This window comes from Zalophus californianus, chromosome 17 (genome assembly GCF_009762305.2).
Source record: "Zalophus californianus isolate mZalCal1 chromosome 17, mZalCal1.pri.v2, whole genome shotgun sequence".
NCBI lineage: Eukaryota > Metazoa > Chordata > Mammalia > Carnivora > Otariidae > Zalophus > Zalophus californianus.
Window position 1 is genome coordinate 10,537,831 of NC_045611.1, and position 20,594 is coordinate 10,558,424.

Genomic DNA, 20,594 nt, shown 5'->3' on the forward strand with positions numbered 1-20,594 from the left:
AGCAGGGGGAGTGGGAGAGGGAGAAGCAGGCTTCCCACCAAGCAGGGAGCCCGATGTGGGGCTCAATCCCAGGACCCTGGGATCATGATCTGAGCCGAAGGCAGACGCTTAGCAACTGAGCCACCCAGGCGCCCTGTAGCCTCAAGTCTCTTTGTTTCACACTGAGACATATAAATAATCTAGCCGAAATATTTGTCATAGGCACTGGCTTTTTGCCCACCAAAGTACTTTTCTTTGTCAATTGTGTATATAAGCAAAACTTTGACAAGTTGTTTCTATTAGTGATTATTTTTGAACTTTTCATCCAATTTATTTTTAAAAGATTTATTTATTTATCTGAGGCAGAGAGAGAGAGAGAGTGTGCACAAGCAGGGGGGAATGGCAGGCAGAGGGAGAAGCAGGTTCCCCGCCGAGCAAGGAGCCCAATGTGGGACTTGATCCCGATACCCTGGGATCATGACCTGAGCCGAAGGTAGATGCTTAATCAACTAAGCCACCCAGGCATTGGGATGAACCCAGTTTCATCTACTCTAGATGTTTCAACTAATTGTAGGTTTTCTCAGTACAGTTCCAAGATAGGATATTTTTCCAATTATTAATGGGAACTAGGGTTACTGTAAAATACTGTTATAGAAGTATAAAACTAAATTTTATATGCTGGTTTATCTCTCGTCTGTCAGTTTGGGTCTTTCCAAATATTATCATTCTGTTTGCAAACTTTATATCAATAATTGCAAGTTCCTAAAAGTCTCCAAGACTTTCAAAGCTATAGTTTATTAGGCTTTTCGTTTGATTTGAGATACCTGCAGAATTTAAGTGTAATGATGAAATGACTGATATGATGTGTGATAAATGCCAAATTTAAATACATTTCTAATCTACAGATTTCTTAATTTATTAACAGCACGGCTTTTACCAGCATTCTGTGTCCCACCAAAATTTCTATTAAGAGATATCGCTACAAAATCAAATAATACTTTCCTCAAAATAAAACTTAATTGAATTTTTAATAGCATCTACAATAACAACGGATATTTTACATTTCACCAAATAAACTTCTCAGAGCTTAAATTTAATTCCAGTAAGTGGTTGGAAAAAACAGAACGTTTATTGAAATATATTGACAGATAATCTTGTATTTAAACTATGTGATGGTCTTGATATAAAATGGCATTTCACTTGAGTTGTTTTTGTTGTTATTTTACAAATGGAGCTAACATATTAACAGCAGCTGTTTTACTTTTTATGTGTACAGAAAATATTTGGGATCAAACTAAGCAAAATTAATTTAGGAGAACAGTCACTTGATCTAAATGAAAAGTTGAGCGCTTTCTGCAGATATATGAGTATCAGTGACTTTGGGTTTGTCTTCTTAAAATAACAACCAATTTTGAAATAGATGCTAATGCTTCTTTAGTAAATCGGAGTCTTCTGGTTTTCCTGTGGTTGGTGAGATCTAAACACTGTATACACTTGACCTCAAATTTTACGATTTTTAAAAAATTTAATAGGCAGTTTTGAGCTCATTGGGGTCTAAGGTTTGAAAAGAAAATAAAAAAGTATTAAAATACATAAATGAAATAGAGTCACACACACGATAAATGACAAAATCTCTGTAGCAAGAGCTTCAGACTATTAGGTCTTTGCACACTTACTTCAGGTACCTAACTTATTAACCATCTAGCCTGTAATTTCCCACGCTCTCCACTGCCCCCTGTCTGCCTAGCAGATTTGCGCTTCCCCACAAGCTGCGAAGCAAACCACCGCACAGCCCTGGGTGGTACACTAAGTGACCAGCAGGAGCCTGGTATCCCACTTTCCTCCCATCACTGCCCAAGACCTGATGGGTTCACTGTCACTAGCTTCTCCTGTCACAGAGCACTTAATTTTATCAGCTAGTGCCCTGCTTGCTGTCCTTGGGAGGGAGGTGTTAATTACCTTGTGTTTGTAAACTGCTTGGAAAACAGAGAGGTTATAGCCAATTACAGTGCAGATTCAACCATGTGCTTCAGTTAGCTCTCTGTTTTCCTGCACCTTTTGACTCAGATATTTCATTTGCAGGCTCTGGCAGAAGCTAAAAGGACACAGCACAGTGCTGTCAAATCCAGCTTAGCTTATGTGAGTGTAAGTATTAAAATAATACCTTATTAAAATATGAAAAATCCAGGACAAATGCCAGACCAGACAGGATGAGACAATATGCTGGGCCAGCAGGGATAAACCAGGACACATGGCTACTCTAGTTAGGAGGATGAAACAATACATAAGAAAATTCCATATTGAGCTGTAATATAAAGTCATTGTCTATAAGTGATGGTGGCTATTATTTTGGCTTAACTAGAGGCTCAAATTTGGAGAATCATTTATTTCTCAAGTCCAGATGTAATCTTTTTTTTCCCAGTAAAGGGCCAAGTAATTAAAATATTTTATACCTTTCATTTATGTATTTATTTATTCCACATAAGCATCAAGTATTTTCTTTGCAAAAGCACAAGGTTGTATACAGAGATAAGTAAACAAAAAATGGCTATCCTCAAGACTACTGTTTTTTGTTTTTTTTAACATTTTGAGGGGTCTGATGTCTGGATCTAGATGAAATGAAAATTCTCTTCAGGAAAAATATGCCTATACACGTGTTTCCACAATAACTGCAAGATGTCTTTGATTCCAGACCCAGGCTGTGGATCTCTTTCTCTAGGATCTAAATTTGTATGAGTGTATGAAGATGAAGAACCCATGTCTGCAAGGTGGAATGTGAAAATAAATGTTATTAGGGTTCCCCAAGAGAAACAGAACCAGTTATATAGAGACATATATAAGAGGAGACTTAAGATGGGACTTGGAGAAGTCCCACGACTTGCCCTCTGCCAGCTGAGAACTAAGACAGCTGGGGGTGTAGTTCAGTCTGAGTCTGAAGCCTGAGAACTGGGGAAGCCGGTGCTGGGAGTCCCGGAGCTCAAAGGCCTGAGACCCAGCAACTCTGATGTCTGAGAGCAGGAGAACGTGGACGTCCCAGCTTAAGAAGAGAGAAAACTTGCCCTTTCCCTCACCTCCTTGTTCCATTGCTCCCGTCCATGGATTCCCTGCTGCCCACGCACACTGATGATGGTAGATCTCTTCACTCAGTCTAGCGAGTCCAGAAACACCCTCACAGACATAGCCAGAAACAGTGTGTTACCAGCTATCTGGGCATCTCTTAGCCTAAGCATGTTGACACATAGAATTAACCATCACAGTAAGTAGCACAAAAAGTGAAGTAGCCAGAAAGTTCTTTCATTCTTTTGTCTTCGTGGAGGATAGGCCGCTGTAAAAATTGAAGCCAGAGCCTTTGAGATCCACATAAGAGGAACAAAGAACGTTACCTTGGTCACTTGGGTAAAGTGGTGTCTGTTGGTGTTCTCGGCTCTAGAGTTATTCTTTTTCCCCTTCCCACAATCTGTGTGTTAGAAGCAGTTCACTAAGTCTAGCCCCCAGTCAGAGGGACCATGGTCAAGGCGTACCTCCTCGGGGAGGAGCCCCAAAGATTTTGTAGATTTAGGTTAAAACCACTCCAGTAATTAATGAATGTTTTGTCGGTGGTCCTTGGAGGCCATGCATGCACTCTCGTTTCTCCTACAAGTTCTACCCACTGATTTTAGCATTCTTCCTGGATTTTTGCCTGTGGCAGCTATTACTCTGGTGTTCTAATGATGGCTTTCCATTTCCTTCATTCTCTAACCGAAGTCCATCGGCCCAGTGCATAACAGAGCCAATCACTGAGACATCAGAGTTGCAGGAACAAAAGTTTATTGAGAGGCAGGCAAATGAGGAGACGGGAGGACATGCCTCAAATCCACCTCCCCGAAGGGGGAGAAAACAAGTGTTTCAGAATCATAGGAGTTGAGATTACATACATATTGATGAAAAGGCCAGGAGAACTCATGTCTATTCATGAAGAAAGATGGAGCACGTGCATTGAGCAAACATGTATGTAGCATACCTTTCATGTTCATGTTGGGGCGGAGATGTAACATCAGAACGAGGCAAAATTCAGCCCCTTGTGTCGGGACATTATCTTAGGAAAAGGAGAAGGGGCCATGGGCATGCTCTGAGAGCCTGTATGAATTGGATGGGGTCTTGGTCTCCTTATCTTGGGCAAGGAATGCAGGCTTTGCTTGTTCCTAGGCTAGAACCATATGGATTCACCTTGAATCCAGGCTCCTGCAGAGACAACTAGTGGGTTTGTTAGTGGGGTCAGGAAAGACACAATAGCTGATTAGGGAAGGGACAGTTCTCTGAAAAATAAGCTTTAAACTCTATGCTGGGTTCAACCTCACTAACTCTATGGAACATGGTTTCAGTTCCTTCTGCATTTATTAACTGACATTCTGTGAGGTAGAAGTGTCTTTTTTCTCTCATTTATGTATTCAGTCATTTATTAATATCAGTACAGACTCATGGATATTCATTTTATTATTAGGGTTATAGTCCAATAACATCAATATTTATTTTACTGCTAAAGCCAAAGCCAAAGCCATTCTGGCTTTGGTGATTGTGGGCTCTTTCCGCATCTCCTATTCCATGTGATAGGCCCCCATCGTCTTACAGCACTCACCATAGCACATACCCTCCCAATGTCTATCACCCAGCCACCCCATCCCTCCCACCCCCCACCACTCCAGCAACCCTCAGTTTGTTTCCTGAGATTAAGAATTCCTCATATCAGTGAGGTCATATGATACATATCTTTCTCTGATTGACTTATTTCACTCAGCATAACGCCCTCCAGTTCCATCTACGTCGTGCAAATGGCAAGATCTCATTCCTTTTGATGGCTGCATAATATTCCATTGTGTATATATACCACATCTTCTTTATCCATTCATCTGTCGATGGACATCTTAGCTCTTTCCACAGTTTGGCTATTGTGGACATTGCTGCTATAAACATTGGGATGCACGTACCCCTTTGGATCCCTACATTTGTATCTTTGTGGTAAATACCCAGTAGTGCAATTGCTGGATCGTATGGTAGTTCTATTTTCAACTGTTTGAGGAACCTCCATACTGTTTTCCAGAGTGGCTGCACCAGCTTGCATTCCCACCAACAGTGTAGGAGGGTTCCCCTTTCTCCACATCCCCGCCAACATCTGTTGTGTCCTGACTTGTTAATTTTAGCCATTCTGACTGCTGTGAGGTGGTATCTCATTGAGGTTTTGATTTGGATTTCCCTGATGCCGAGCGATGTTGAGCACTTTTTCATGTGTCTGTTGGCCATTTGGATGTCTTCTTTGGAAAAATGTCTGCTCATGTCTTCTGCCCATTTCATGATTGGATTATTTGTTCTTTGGGTGTTGAGTTTGATAAGTTCTTTATAGATTTTGGATACTAGCCCTTTATCGGGTATGTCATTTGCAAATATTTTCTCCCATTCTGTCGGTTGTCTTTTGGTTTTGTGGACTGTTTCTTTTGCTGTGCAAAAGCTTTTTATCTTGATGAAATCCCAATAGTTCATTTTTGCCCTTGCTTCCCTTGCCTTTGGCGATGTTTCTAGGAAGAAGTTGCTGCGGTTGAGGTTGAAGAGGTTGCTGCCTGTGTTCTCCTTTAGGATTTTGATGGACTCCTGTCTCACGTTTAGGTCTTTCAACCATTTGGAGTCTATTTTTGTGTGCGGTGTAAGGAAATGGTCCAGTTTCATTCTTCTGCATGTGGCTGCCCAATTTTCCCAACACCATTTGTTGAAGAGACTGTCTTTTTGCCATTGGACGTTCTTTCCTGCTTTGTCCAAGATGAGTTGACCCTAGAGTTGAGGGTCCATTTCTGGGCTCTCGATTCTGTTCCATTGATCTATGTGTCTGTTTTTGTGCCAGTACCATACTGTCTTGATGATGACAGCTTTGTAATAGAGCTGGAAGTCCGGAATTGTGATGCCGCCAGCTTTGCTTTTCTTTTTCAATATTCCTCTGGCTATTCGGGGTCTCTTCTGGTTCCATACAAATTTTAGGATTATTTGTTCCATTTCTTTGAAAAAAGTGGATGGTATTTTGATGGGGATTGCATTGAATGTGTAGATTGCTCTAGGTAGCATTGACATCTTCACAATGTTTGTTCTCCCAATCCATGAGCATGGAACGTTTTTCCATTTCTTTGTGTCTTCTTCAATTTCTTTCCTGAGTATTTTATAGTTTTCTGAGTACAGATCCTTTGCCTCTTTGGTTAGATTTATTCCTAGGTATCTTATGGTTTTGGGTGCAATTGTGAATGGGATCGACTCCTTGATTTGTCTCTCTTCTGTCTTGTTGGTGTATAGGAATGCCACTGATTTCTGTGCATTGATTTTATAGCCCGCCACTTGACTGAATTCCTGTATGAGTTCTAGCAGTTTTGGAGTGGAGTCTTTTGGGTTTTCCACATACAGTATCATATCATCTGCAAAGAGTGAGAGTTTGACTTCCTCTTTGCTGATTTGGATGCCTTTGATTTCTTTTTGTTGTCTGATTGCTGTGGCTAGGACTTCTAATACTATGTTGAATAGCAGTGGTGAGAGTGGACATCCCTGCCGCATTCCTGACCTTAGGGGAAAAGCTCTCAGCTTTTCCCCATTGAGAATGATATTCGCTGTAGGTTTTTCATAGATGGCTTTTATGATACTGAGGTAGGTACCCTCTATCCCTATACTCTGAAGAGTTTTGATCAAGAAAGGATGCTGGACTTTGTCAAATGCATTTTCTGCATCTGTTGAGAGGATCATATGATTCTTGTTCTTTCTTTTGTTAATGTATTGTATCACATTGATTGGTTTGCGGATGTTGAACCAGCCTTCCAGCCCAGGGAAAAATCCCACTTGGTCATGGTGAATAATCCTTTTAATGTACTGTTGGATCCTATTGGCTAGTATTTTGGTGAGAATTTTTGCATCCATGTTCATCAAGGATATTGGTCTGTAATTCTCCTTTTTGATGGGGTCTTTGTCTGGTTTTGGGATCGAGGTAATGGTGGCCTCATAAAATGAGTTTGGAAGTTTTCCTTCCATTTCTATTTTTTGGAACAGTTTCAGGAGAATAGGTATTACTTCCTCTTTAAATGTTTGGTAGAATTCCCCTGGGAAGTCATCTGGCCCCGGGCTTTTGTTTCTTGGGAGATTTTTGATGACTGCTTCAATTTCCTTAGTGGTTATAGGTCTGTTCAGGTTTTCTATTTCTTCCTGGTTCAGTTTTGGTAGTTGATACATTTCTAGGAATGCATCCATTTCTTCCAGGTTATCTAATTTGCTGGCATAGAGTTGCTCATAATATGTTTTTATAATTGTTTGTATTTCTTTGGTGTTGGTTGTGATCTCTCCTCTTTCATTCATGATTTTGTTGATTTGGGTCGTTTCTCTTTTCTTTCTGATAAGTCTGGCCAGGGGTTTATCAGTCTTGTTAATTCTTTCAAAAAACCAGCTCCTAGTTTCGTTGATCTGTTCTACTGTTCTTTTGGTTTCTATTTCATTGATTTCTGCCCTGATCTTTATGATTTCTCTTCTGCTGGGTTTAGGCTTTATTTGCTGTTTTTTCTCCAGCTCCTTTAGGTGTAGGGTTAGGTTGTGTATTTGAGACCTTTCTTGTTTCTTCAGAAAGGCTTGTATTGCTATATACTTTCCTCTTAGGGCTGCCTTTGCTGCATCCCAAAGGTTTTGAACAGTTGTGTTTTCATTTTCAGTGGTTTCCATGAATTTTTTAAATTCTTCTTTAATTTTCTGGTTGACCCATTCATTATAGTAGGATGCTCTTTAGCCTCCATGTATTTGAGTTCTTTCTGACTTTCCTCTTGTGATTGAGTTCTAGTTTCAAAGCACTGTGGTCTGAAAATATGCAGGGAATCATCCCAGTCTTTTGGTACCGGTTGAGACCTGATTTGTGACCTAGGATGTGATCAATTCTGGAGAATGTTCCATGGGCACTAGGAAGAATGTGTATTCCGTTGCTTTGGGATGGAATGTTCTGAATATGTCTGTGAAGTCCATTTGGTCCAGTGTGTCATTTAAAGTCTTTATTTCCTTGTTGATCTTTTGCTTAGATGATCTGTCCATTTCAGTGAGGGGGGTGTTAAAGTCCCCCACTATTATTGTATTGTTGTCAATGTGTTTCTTTGATTTTGTTATTAATTGCCTTATATAATTGGCTGCTCCCACGTTAGGGGCATAGATATTTACAATTGTTAGATCTTCTTCTTGGATAGACCCTTTAAGTAGGATATAGTGTCCTTCCTCATCTCTTATTACAGTCTTTGTTTTAAAATCTAATTTGTCTGATATAAGGATTGCCACCCCAGCTTTATTTTGGTGTCCATTAGCATGGTAAATGGTTTTCCACCCCCTCACTTTCAATCTGGGGATGTCTTTGGGTCTAAAATGAGTCTCTGGCAGACAGCATATTGATGGGTCTTGTTTTTTAATCCAATCTGATAGCCTGTGTCTTTTGATTGGGGCATTTAGCCCATTTACATTCAGAGTAACTATTGAAAGATATGAATTTAGTGCCATTGTATTGCCTGTAAGGTGACTGTTACTGTATGTTGTCTGTGTTCCTTTCTAATCTATGCTGCTTTTAGGCTCTCTCTTTGCTTAGAGGACCCCTTTCAATATTTCTTGGAGGGCTGGTTTCGTGTTTGCAAATTCCTTTAGTTTTTGTTTGTTCTGGAAGCTTTTTATCTCTCCTTCTATTTTCAATGACAGCCTAGCTGGATATAGTATTCTTGGCTGCATATTTTTCTCGTTTAGTGCTCTGAAGATATCATGCCCACCCTTTCTGGCCTGCTCTCTGTGGATAGGTCTGTTGCCAATCTAATGTTTCTACCATTGTAGGTTACATATCTCTTCTCCCGAGCTGCTTTCAGGATTTTCTCTTTGTCTCTGAGACTTGTAAGTTTTACTATTAGATGTCGGGGTGTTGACCTATTTTTATTGATTTTGAGAGGGGTTCTCTGTGCCTCCTGGATTTTGATGCCTGTTTCCTTCCTCACATTAGGGAAGTTCTCCGCTATAATTTGCTCCAATATACCTTCTGCCCCTCTCTCTCTTTCTTCTTCTTCTGGGATCCCAATTATTCTAATGTTGTTTCGTCTTATCGTATCGCTTATCTCTCGAATTCTGCCCTCGTGATCCTGTAGTTGTTGCTCTCTCTCTTTCTCAGCCTCTTTATTTTCCATCCTTTGGTCTTCTATATCACTGATTCTCTCTTCTGCCTCACTTATCCTAGCAGTTAGTGCCCCCCTTTTTGATTGCACGTCATTAATAGCTTTTTTGATTTCGACTTGGTTAGATTTTAGTTCTTTTATTTCTCCAGAAAGGGTTTCTCTAATAACTTCCACGCTTTTTTCAAGCCCAGCTAGTATCTTTAAAGTCATGATTCTGAACTCTAGGTCCGACATCGTACTAATATCCGTATTGAGTAGGTCCCTGGCAGACGGTACTACCTCTTGTTATTTTTGCTGAGGTGATTTTTTGCATCTTGTCATTTTGTCCAGAGGAGACTTCCAGTAAGTGATCGCTTCTCTGTTCAGAGAGTTGTCGCTACTCTCTTCTTCAGTCTCCTGTTGAGTTCGTAGGTGTTGAGAATGGTTTGATCCCTATTCAGCTGAATTCCTGAGACCGGACGAAATCCAGGTCTCCTACTCCTCCACCATCTTGCTCCGCCCCCTAAGAAGCTTATTATTATAATCATACTACAGATGTTAGAAAATAAGGCACAAAACACATTTAGTTGAAGTCATTTTGTGATGCATTAAGTTAATAGAAAGGTTTGCATGAGCTTTTTCTGTTCCTAGTTAAGTTCAGTTTTTACTGGAATTCACTTTTTTTGGGGGGGCTAGAAAGACTGGGTTATCCCCCACTGTATACACACATAGCAGAAAAACACACATGTATAGAAGTTAATCCTTCATATAGCCAGTGAGTCACAAATTGTACCATACTGTTACTAAAACTCCCTACTTTCAGTTGAAATGTGGAAAGATTCAACTTTTTTTTAATATATAGAAGCAAAAGTATTCCCGTAATTGGTACAGACTGGGTGTACTTGGAGTGGAACTATATTTCCTTCCCAATTATATACTTTATTGAAGAATGCAGCATTCACTTTAAACCTTGCTATCTTTTTTTTTAACTTTGTTTTTATTTATTTATTTTTTTTTTTAGATTTTATTTATTTGTTTGACAGAGAGAGCACAAGTAGACAGAGTGGCAGGCAGAGGGAGAGGGAGAAGCAGGACCTCCCAAGCAGGGAGCCCAATGCGGGACTCGATCCCAGGATCCCGGGATCATGACCTGAGCTGAGGGCAGACGCTTAACCGACTGAGCCACCCAGGTGCCCAAACCTTGGTCTTTGTGGAGAGAAGTAAAAAACAAAACAAAAACCAGCAAAAATACAACCAACCCAAATCCCTGCAATCTAAAATGGAAGCCATCGAACTCCCTTCCCTATCTCCAGAAGACTTTTCTAATTCTTCTCGGTAGGTCCACCTAAATAGAAATATCAGTGATATTCAGTTGTTTCATCTTTAAAATAAAATAATTTACTTCTTAGACTAGATTTCCTCCACCCAGCTTGTATGTAGGCAATTTCCTTTACAAAGTGATCGCAGGGAAGAAGGGTAAAAGACAGGGGACTGTAAAACAAGGAAGGAGGGTGGACCAGTAAAAGGTCTCTTTCTGAGCTGACCACTTTATGGAGAGCCCGTTAGATAATGATTTTAATAACCAAAGGAGAAAATTACATGGACAGAAGCAGAACGGGGGAAAGTACAGGGACAGGCTACAACAAAATTCATTGAAGCAATAAAGGAGATAAAAGTTAAGCAAAATGGTATTTAGACATGCTGGATAAACGAAATGGGGCCACTTCTGATAATTAAGACTAACATCTCTAACATTTAGGTCCTTTTTATCCCTTTTTCTTTTTTGCAGTCACATCTCTTCTGTTTTTGAGTCTCAACTCACCTAGTGCCTCAGATAGAAAAGAAATAGATAATGCAAATATTTTAGATATTTTACATTTTGGGGTCAGTGTAGGTTTTATAGGTTTTTGTTTCCATTTGTATTAAAGAGTTATAATTAAAACATGTGGAAATATAAATTTTGAAACAAAATTAACAGCACTAAGCTGCAATATTATCAGGTGGCTTCAAAATCTCCCATTTGAGTGTCAAGCTGTATCACCTGAATGAAAAATTTAGAAGCTTAAGTCATTTATGGTGGTCTAATGTAAATTATAAGAAGAGAAATTATAGTCCACAGTCTTTGCTGGGTGTTGGACCTTAACAGCATGCATAATTCATAGAAAAGTACTGTAAAAGAATATGGAGTAACCTTCAAAAATAAATCAAGGAAAACCAGTTACTAATCTACAGAGTAGTTTACCTGGAGGAAGGTAATGTGAAGGAAAACAGTCCATCACTTCACATAGCTTAATGCCATCCCTGATGAAAGTTACCCAGGGCTACATATTACACATGGAATAGAAAATATTTACGCCCAAATATCTGCCACTCGGAAAGAAATCAGCCAAACAACGATAAATGAATTTAGCAAAGCAGGTATTAAATTAAGCAGATAAATTTCACTTTGATTGTGAAGTTCAGCCAGAGGGAAAAGAGTTGGGAGAAGAAGCCATAGCTGGGAGCATCCAAGTTTGTTGTAAGGGGACACACACATAATCAGGCATTAGGACTGAAATTACCCCCACTGTGCATCACTGTTCATCAGTGAGCGGCTAAAAGGCAGTCTAATTTTCTTGATAAACAGTAAATCTCCTGATGGTAACGGAAAGCAATGCTCAAAAAACTCACCTGTATATGGAAGACTTTGGTTTAGATATATTTCCAATTTCATGTTAAGTTCTGATGAAGTTTATAGACTTTGTGAACATGTTTACTTCATTACTTATAAAGTGTAGTCTAACACCCTCTACCCTACACTTACCTAATACCCTATACTTTACATAAATTTTCTTGATTTTTGCAAATATAAAATGGCTGCTAATGTAAGTTTTCAAATTTTGAATCCTCTTATTTACAAATGAGTTTCTATCAAAGTTGATAAATAAGGCAGATTCCAGAAGATAGGATGATTTGGGGGCGCCTGGCTGGCTCAGTCACTAGAGCATGTGACTCTTGATCTCAGGGTTGTGAGTTCAAGCCCCATGTTAGGCATAGAGATTACCTAAAAAAAAAAAAACAAACAAACAAGATAGGATGATTTGAGGATCAGATATGAAGTTTAGACTATATCCCAAAGAAATTACCTCCTATAAGGTACTGTTAAGCACAACACTTGGCTTGGCTTTGATTTGTATGAGAACACACTCATGGCCTGCTTTTGCTTACCTTTGACACCTGGACAAAAGGAAGGACTAGAGAGAGGAAATTCATAACTGTGCCCATCAGAATTCTCTTTGGCCATAAGGGAGAAAGTTAATTGGCGAGCACATGTACTTATCTGCTATTACATTCTCTATTGCTTCCAACCTATTTAGGATTCCACGATCAGTGGAGTGATTAGGGGAAGGGGGACTCTGCATTCCCTGATCTGTTCCTCACCTAAGCTACCGTGGACTTGTGTTGTAATAACCTGTTTTAGTTTACAACAAAGCAGACTTCAAATTCAAGTGTTTACTTGGGAGGTAATTGCAGGAAACAATTGATAGGGGTTTGAGAAGTGAGACAGGGAAAGGAAAGAAGTCAATAAAGGTTGTGTTTATGGACAGATTTGCCACCCGGCTATGGAGGCTGAATCATGGTAAACCCCGAGAATCCGTGTCAGACCTCAGAATTATCCAACCGAGGGACAATGAAGATGGGAACTTTATCTGCCAACTTCATTCCTCCCTTGCTTTTCCAGCACTTTTATTTAGTCCTTCATGCAGGGGCTGAGAGCAATAGGACACCCTCAGCATGTACCACAGTATCAAGTGCCATGGGTTGATGAGCTGGGCACAGACTAAATTTACTATAAGTGCCTATTTCTGTGTTGGAGGTTTCCTTGATAATTATTTATACATCGTTTCCAGGTTGAGTTGAACAACGAAGTTGTAGGGGAGGGCAATCCAGGCAACTCTGTCCAGTAATATAGTACAGTGAAATGGGCAGTGTTTGTCCCAAGGGTAGGATTTGGGGACAAAGCTTGGATTTTAAGAATAGTTTCATTCATTGGTCCTCAAGGCTGGATTTATCTCCAACTTATCTAAACTTCCACGAATTTGCAGCGATTTGAATTCCATGGGGAGAAGTAGACTGCAGTAAAAGGCTTCATGGATTTCAAGAGGATGCTCATTGTAGAAATTAGAGGTGGCGATATCTGCAAAGTGATTTGTTCATTTTAATTGCATTGATTCCACTCTTGTCAAGGGGGTAGACTTCCAGAAAATAAACTTCTTGAAAAGAATTTAAGGGAGTGTGGATGAAGATGGTTTCATGCACTTTATGAGTCAGGCTCTCTCTGGATACCCATCAATGAGAGGTGAAGACAATAAAAGGAAAAATTTGCCCCATCTGGTTCTACATAAAACTCCCCAAGAGCTTTGACAAAAAGTCTTCTCTGTGAAGAGAGGCCAGATCTCTGGGGAGGCATTTGTTTTTCAGGCTTGTTGAAATGCTTTTCTTTTTCAGGGATGTTATTTCAGTAGAGCCAGATGAGATGCGCTTGCTATTTTTACAAGTTTTTAAAGGCTTAAGCAGGGCAAATATGTCTCTTCAAGCTGCCTTGTGCAATAAGCCTGATGCTAAGGCAGCTTTATGTCCCATAAAGAGTAACATTAGCCTCATGGAGCTACCGGTGATTTTTGATAATCTTGAGGATGATTCCTTAGTATCAGATTAGTGTAGGAAAGGCTTGTATTATTTTCCAATGTTTAAAAGCTACCAATGTAAAATAAATTATGTTTTGACCAAAATGTTTTTGCTCTGTTTGGCCAAATTGAGCCAAGACAATCTATATTTTTACTGGGTACAGGAATTTAGGCTTTGGAGGAGAAATTTTTTTATTATTATTATTCAATATATGGCTCTCTCTCTCTCACATTTCTGTATCTGGCTCTGACCATTAATGTTATCATTGGGGTTTTGTGTCTCCTTTACATGATACTCCCCACCTGCAAGACCTGCTACCATTTAAAACAAAGTATACTAAAGATGGGGTTTATTTCTTCATTCAAAATTCACATTTCTAGTAGCAGTGTTTTACTTGACTCACAAACTTGTATTCTTAGATTTTAAAAATATTTCTTTGTCCTAGAGTATTGAGTAAAATCTCTACATCTTACTTATTTATTCTAAGATCAAAATCCTTGTATGATTCCTGTTTTCCAGTCATAAATCTAGTTGCTTCCCAATGAACAGCGACAGCCCTATTTCTGGCTTTCTTGCTGTCCTAGCTTCTCCCATCTTCAGTCTGTCCTACTTGTAGAAGCAAGATTTATCAACAAATTAAGTTTTGATTATATAAAGCACTTTTGGGGGGGTAATTTTGAAATGGCTTCCAGTTATTTCTTGAAGTTAAGGTCCCTGAATGCGGTTCTCCATAAACTGTTCACAGCCCACTTCCTTCATTGTCCTAAGTTTTCTCCTGTCTTCTGTGTCATTCTCTTCTATTCACATAACAAATCAAGACACGTACTTGTGCCTCTATCTTTGGGCATGTTGGAGATAGTATTTGCAAATCGATAACCCTGTATTTGCCACCTCTGCCACACACACAAGCATGCCCACACACACACTTTCTGTTTTCTTCTGAAAGCTGCTCAAGATTTGACCCTGGGCAGCACCAAGTCTCAGAGTGCCTGGATTATAATGTCACTCATTTATTGTGCAGCTTGGGAAAGCCCTGACCTCTGTGAGCCTCACTCTCATTGCCAATAGGATGAAGGAGATGAAAGAGGTATTTTCTAAGGTGGATTCAATATTGAACCTTTTAAAATTTGCAATACAATAGGAAATCTTTTTTGATTAACTGTACCTGGCTATTATCACTAGTCACACCATTTCAGAGATTGTTTAGCACCTAGCTGTTTCTGTGCAGTTAATGTATGTCTTTGTCAGTTACTGCCACTAATAAATTACGAGCTTGGAGTTTGCCTAGTACAGTCATTCAGGAAATGTGCAAATCATTAGCACACGTAAGAGCTCTCCCTCACAATTTGGTTGTGTTTCTAATAGAGTTCTGTGTGCTGAGAAATACAAGTATCAATGATTGTTTTTTTTCAGTAATGCTGATTGGGAAAGTATGAACTTGCATTTTTTAAATGTGCTGTTTTTTCTTTTCTTTTCTTTTCTTTTTTTACCCTTGTAACAACAAATACCAAATTTAAATTTCAACATTACCTCTGAATTGGAGCTCTTTGCCAACTTCCCTTAAGTTTATGCCCCCCAATGAGCTGAATGACAACGCGTTGGGAGCCAAGAGCTTCATTTCTCTGCCATATTTTACTTTTAAAAACTCCACGTCATATAGCAGTGCCCAATGTGATCATTAAATAAAACTGTAATTAAGGTGACATCGGCAGTTTGGGTAATTAGAGTCTTGCTGTAACTGTAGGAGTAAAAATAACATTCCCCAGCGCTGAGATGGGGCAGCTGTGGGCTCCTGCTGATAATGTACCTTGGCAATTTAACATGACTAATTGTGAGAGCACTTCTTCACAGGGGATTGTGTTAATCTCCCAAAGTTCTTCTATCTCTGTAGTTTCTAGAGGCCATATAGTTTTGTTTGTCCAAGTGCTGCTATTTCTCCCTTGCTTTGTAACCGTCCCCCACTCCAGTTTCCTGGTCTCAGTGGAGTCTGCTGGGACTCACTCTTGTAGCTGTCTTGATAGGCTGCTAATTCTGACTTTCCAAATGAGAAAAGACTTAGGAACAGGCAGACAGCAGCATACAGGGTGGATGCTGGGTGGGGCCTGAGAGCATCTTGTCAACTCTTCCCTTCTCAGTGGAGTATTCTGAGTGTTAGAGTTTTTAAGTGTGCTATCCAAAGTCGTTGAATGACAAGGGTTGTGATGTCCCCAGATCTGGCCACATATCAAAGTCATCAGAAAAGAGCTTTTCTTCCATTGTTTTGAACCTGTCTAAGGACTGTTCTCTTCAGCTCTAGGCCCTCTTCCTCATTTCCACATGCATAGTCCCTACTCATTCTTCAAGATCATACTCATTCTGAACAGCCTTGAGAAAGACCAGTCTTGGCAGATGGTATTTCCATTATCCCAGGAGGCCAAGCAGAAACATGGTGGTCCTCTTGATTTCCATCCTTGATTCCTTCCTCGTTCCCTGAATCTTTCATCTTTGATCTCTTGAGTTACCCTCTCCTCCACTCTTACTGCCACTGCCATGGATGAAACAACTTAAACATTTCTCTCTCTTGGCCTGACTCTTGCCTTGTCCTTTCTAGCCCATTCTCTAGGCTCATACAAGGTCATTCTAACACACCCATCTGAACTCATGTCCCTCCCCTGGCCTATACTGCATTTTTGCTCCACTTTACTTTGAGGATAGAATTTTATTCCATTTCAGGACATGCAGGATTTTCTATGATGGAGCCCTTATCTACTTTTCCAGTCTGACCTCTCAGCATTCCACATCCTTACTGCTGAGTTCTCAGTAATATTAAACCATTTACACTTCAGAGTTAGCACTTGAACAATCCTGAGTGTAAGTGCCTTAATGTAGGCATCCTACGGCACCTTACTTTCTTCACCTTGGTCCTGGCCCTGCATGATTGTAGTCAAACCTCTGTTCACAATGATTGACTGCTAGTCCAGGCACACAGCCAAGCATAACTATAAGATATCGTTTGGACTTGATGAAAGTATGGAAGAGAAAAGTCTTAAAGTAAAAGTAACGATCTGAAGAAATAAACAGTTAATATCACTGCATGAAAGAGAATGGATTATGTATTTGGTGGCAGAAAAATATGCTACAATGTCCATAGAAAGCATCTCTTTGGGAGTTAGGGAAGGGGGGTAATAACAATGGTTGGAATCACTGTGTAAGACACTCTTATGAAATGGTGGATCAGAATAAAGATGAGAACATGGCCTTTCACAAAACAGCACCAACTAAGGCAGAGGAAGGTGAATATAACATGGGGTAGGGACAAGAGGTCATGCAGATGTATGATACATATATGCACACAGGAAGTCAGCAGAATCTTTGGGAAGAATATACTGCACCATTTTTGAGTTTTTTTTTTTTAAGATTATTTATTTATTTTGAGAGAGAGAGAATGAGTGGGGCAGGGAGGAGCAGAGGGAGACGGAGAAGCAAGCTCCCCACTTAGCAGGGAGCCTGACAAAGAGCTCGATCCCAGGGCCCCAGGATCATGACCTAAGCCCAAAGCAGACGCTTCACCAACTAAGCCACCGGGTGCCCCATTTTTGAGTCTTATAAAACTGAGATTTAGTTATTTCTGCTAAATTACCTGTTTGTTAATAACACAATCATTTTCTTAGATTTGCTCCTTGGAGTCCACTTATTTTTCTTGTTCTTCTTTCCCCTCTATGTTCGGTCAACTGCTGGTGTTATATAGAATCATTCTCCTCAAAGCTCACCCATCTGTACTCTCTAGTGGGCTTTCAGTTATTTATTCCAAGCATCTTTTTTAATTTTAGTGGGAAATGGTATTTAGATTTAAAAATCTGGAGACTGAGGGCTCCCCACTTCTGAGCTGGGTAATTATTTCCAGGACTTTTCAATGGAGGTAGCTAGGTATGTTTTTGTTTTTAATTTTCCAGAGAAAATGTATTACATGCTCATACTGATATTTCTGATTCAAATTTAGAATTATATGTATATATATGTATATACATACACATATATATATTTATTATGTTCAGTTAGCCAACATATAGTACATCATTAGTTTTTGATACAGTGTTCAATGATTCATTAGTTGCATATAACACCCAGTGCTCATCACAACACGTCCCCTTCTTAATACCCATCAAGTTTTCATTCTTGGATTTAATATTTATATATCTTTTACAATGAAATCTTGATTAAAATAATTCCTCATTTCTTTTATTCTACTTTGTGTATGTGTGTCTGTACGTGTTTGTGTGTATCTATCTATCTATCTATCTATATATATATAGACTAAGAGTATCAATATTATTGTAAGCAGTATTACTCAACACAGTTTAAGATTTCTCTGTTTTGAGGATGTCTCCCACTAGTCAAATTGCTTTGTTTTAAATTCACTTGAATTAAATACTTCCTGGGTTGTTAAGCAATTGCAGTAGTAGTTAGGTTTATCTGTTTCACTTTGCTTTTGACTTTTATGAATTAAGTTACTTGGAAACAGTTTGATCCTGTTCAGTTTTTCTATTAAGCTTTATTCTGTGAAACCAAAGCAAATTTAGTATAGAGGTAATTTTGCCTCACTACTGATGTCAGACCCCAAAATTAAACCTTGGTGCAAATGAGTTATATATTTGCAAATGACATACATTGCTAGACTCTCCTCTATATGGGTGTTGTACCATTTTTCCTTCCTAGCAACAATGTATGGAAAGTGTCTGCTTTTTTTCAATCTTGTCAAGCAAGTAAATGGTCCACCTGTTTGCAATAAAATAGGTGATGAATATGTTGGTTTACAAACTGGTCCCGGTACATGGAGGGCAAGGAGAGACCTTCAGATTGGCAGGTGACAGACAGGTTTAATAAGCAAGGGAATCAATCTACTTACAAGGCTTTTCTTGGGCAGCTGCAAGAAGAGCAGATCTCCACATCTGCCTTTTGGGATCTTAAAAGTTTATATAGAGACCCTAACTGGGTTCAGTCTTGTATGCCATCCAGATTTTCTCAACAACATCTTACTCTCTCAAGACTGTCTCCTTGGAACAGTTTCCACTGTGGGACCAGTGGGTGAAATACACATTCCAAGGATAGTGGAAGGGATCAAAGACCCTCCAGTTGCCTGGGTCCAGCTCTTGGGTCAACTAGTGGCTATGTCCTCTTGATTACTTCCTCCAACAAAATGATATCTCTGGGTATTTCTAATCTTTATTTCTCTTGGAAGAAATAAGTAAGGTTGAATATCTTTATTTTTAAGTGAAGAGCAATTTACATTCATTTTTCTGTGAACTCCCTGTGCATGGCTCTTGCCCATTTTTGTCTTTGGGTCTTCTTCATTTTTAGGTGCTCTTCATATAGTAAGGATATAAATTGCAAATATTGTCCTAGTTTATAATTTATCTTTTTATTTGCTCTGGTATTTTCACCACATATTTTTTTTTACATGGTCAAATTTACTGATCATATATTATTTCTAGATTTTGAGACATAGTTTAGAAAAGCTTTCCCTAATACTAGTTTATAGAAATTTATCCATGCTTTCTTCTAATATCTCATTTTAACTTTTCCCACACTACTAAGCAATTATCTAAATACCATTTTTAAAAAGTAAATCATTTTTTCTCCACTGCTTTGACGTGAAGGCTTATCATAGACTCAGTTTCCATATTGGTTATCAACTTCTGCAATATGCTTTTTTAAAAGATTTATTTATTTGAGAGAGAGAGAGAGAGCAAGCATGGAGGGAGGGGCAGAGGGAAAGGGAGAGAGAGAATCCCAAGCAGACTCCACACTGGGCACAGAGCCCACAGTGGGGCTCTGTCTCATGACCCTGAGCCAAAACCAAAAGTCAGTGCTCAATCAACTCTGCCACCCAGGCACCCCGTCCTATTTTTTTTTTCTTTTGCAACATAAAAGTGGAACTAAAAACTTTTAAAAGTAGCATTAAAACCGTTTTAGTAATCCATAAGCATTAATCTAGTCATAATTAATTTAGTTTAAACAGGAATTGGTTATATTGATAAAGTCTGATTTCTTAGTTCATGTAATATGACTAAAGAACTTCAGGAAGATTAAAGTGATAATCAGGTGAATAAATAATATTCAAATCCTCTGTTTTGAAATGATGTTTATCACTACCATGGTTGTGAAATGATGTGGTATTATTAAATATGGCTTTGGGGAAATTTGGTTCTTCAAATAGCACAGATAAATTAGATTTTTATAATTCTAATTTATGTATAATTTATGTATGTAAGACAAGCAAGCAAGCAAACAAATGTATCTTCAGCCTGAAATAAAATTTTTAAAGATTCTAAAATATAAACTGTGCTTTTTTGAAATTTAGCTTGCCACTAAAAATCTTTCTTTTTTTTAGGGAAAACTCATTATTGGATCCACTTTGCTAATCTTTGCTAGATAACTTAAAGCTGCGGACTTGTGTAAGATACCCATTTGGAAAGAAAGTTCTCACATCTCTTGCTCCTTGGCTGCCAGCCCCTATAGGCTTATAATCTGCTTTCCTTGTGATTGCAGCTTTAGTTTTCTTTTGACCCTCCTTAGGTAATATAATCACTAAAGGTAAGAGTTCTGTATTTGCATATTAAAACCCAAAATGAGATTACATTTTCACATGTCAACTTGTATTTTTAAAAAGTACCCAGTTTTGGTGCTTGTGTGTTTAAGTCTGGGAAAACAGGCATTTTTAATTTGATTGGGAGCAAAAATGTCTAGAACATTGCTAGGAACATTTGCTTATTTGTGGGATGACTTCTATTTACCACTGCTATTTGTCTAACC

At 39.0% G+C, this 20,594-nt stretch overlaps 1 pseudogene; it reads right to left on the reverse strand.

The window, feature by feature from the left end:
• Positions 1–20,594, reverse strand: part of LOC113935458 — a 94,733-nt pseudogene that overhangs the window by 60,632 nt on the left and 13,507 nt on the right.